The following is a 1,614-nucleotide window of genomic DNA, read 5'->3' as shown; positions in this document are numbered from 1 at the left end:
AGAGGGTAATGTTTGACCGGATTAAAATGACGAGGCCAAAGTGCCACATCACAAGTTTTGAAGAATTCAACAGCACGTCTTTATAGTTAAAAATTCCAGGTGCAGGTGTGGTTCTCAACTGGCTCGTTGGTCTAGGGGTATGATTCTCGCTTTGGGTGCGAGAGGTCCCGGGTTCAAATCCCGGACGAGCCCTTGCTTTTTCTTCTTTCTTTTTCTTTTTTACAAAGACAGACTGTTGATAATCACTTTATGAAAACACACAACAACAGAAATCATTACTTTTCTCATGCAGTTGGACTTGACTTTTGTGACTGTGAAGAGAGTTATTTAACATATTTAATTACTCTCTAACCACACAGAACTTATCAGTACTTTTAAATTAGAAATTTAGAAAATAGAAATTTAGAAGTAAGTGGTTAAAAAATATGTATATTGCTTACAAATTTTGAGTGGAAAATTTGATGAGGAGTTAAGTTATTAAGTTTTTCTTCAATTTTTAAAGTTCAAAAACCAAGTGGCAAAGTTATTATAGATGTTTTTTCATGGTTGTGTTTTGTTTTACGTGTGTTAGTGTAATTCATTTATGATATTATTTATGTAAAAAGTGCAGATGTAACAAGCTTAAGTTTCCGCCTACACCTTTTCAATGAAAAATCTGAGATTGTCCCACTGAATTGAATCCTTAATTGTCAGAATGTATTTATTTATTTACTAAAACGCCTGTTGTTGTTGTTGTTGGTGGTGGTGGTGGTATTTTATTTTATTTTTTAAACTACTAATAAAATAAACGTAGAGACACCGTGGGCCGATCATGTGGTAGTCCTTAGGAGCACAGAATTCTGATCTGATCCCCATTTGGACAGGTGATGAGATAGTTTTGACTGACAGGCTGGTAGAAGAGGTTAGGCAGAAGTCTCTGTGGACCATGATGTTCACAGACAAGATTGTTATCTGTAGTGATAGTCTGGAGGGGTAGAGGTGTGCCGTGGAATCAAAGTCAGTAGAAACGAAACAGAACACACACGTGTGTGAGGCAGGTAGAGTGTGTTAAGATGAGCGTCAGGGGTGATTGGTAACAGTAGTGAAATAGACCGTTTGCAAGATGGTAGTGAGACTTGTTGTGATATGTGGCAGTAGAAATATGAAAAAAGACAGGCGGATGAGTTGGAGGTGGCAGAATTGAGATAGTAAGATTATGAGTGGGAGTGACAAGACAAGATTAAAAATGAGTATATTAGAGGTCCAATACATCCACAGTCCCGCCTCTGCACAAGGATCTTGAAGATGGAGCTCCCAAACTGAAGGAATAGAGGAAGATAGCAAAGCAGGTTCGTGGATATATTGAAGAAGGACATGAAGTGGGTTGAGGTGACACAATATTAGGAAGAGGCTAAGATGAAGGAAGGTGATCTGTTGAAAGAAGAAGAAGAAATGCATTTTTCTTCCATGTATAGCAACATTAGCCCACTGCAACTCTGAGTTGTGTAATTTATTTTGAAAACAGCAGACCGGATGTTGGCAGCTAGTCGACTTCCTGTGGCCGTGTTATCATTTTATCCAGGTAGCTCATTTGCGACTGGATTCTTTGGAACAAAAATCGAAGTTTTGCTGCTA

At 38.2% G+C, this 1,614-nt stretch overlaps 1 non-coding gene across 1 annotated transcript; it reads left to right on the top strand.

Moving 5' to 3' along the window:
* Positions 1 to 120: 120 nt before the first annotated feature.
* On the top strand, positions 121 to 192 carry trnap-ugg (transfer RNA proline (anticodon UGG)). Its single transcript has one exon. It is a non-coding gene; the product is annotated as a tRNA-Pro (tRNA).
* Positions 193 to 1,614: the final 1,422 nt, after the last annotated feature.

This window comes from Pundamilia nyererei, unplaced genomic scaffold (assembly GCF_000239375.1).
Source record: "Pundamilia nyererei isolate P.nyererei 1_Seehausen unplaced genomic scaffold, PunNye1.0 scaffold04786, whole genome shotgun sequence".
NCBI lineage: Eukaryota > Metazoa > Chordata > Actinopteri > Cichliformes > Cichlidae > Pundamilia > Pundamilia nyererei.
Note: the sequence above shows the minus strand (reverse complement) of the source record. Positions and strands in the feature narration are given on the sequence as shown.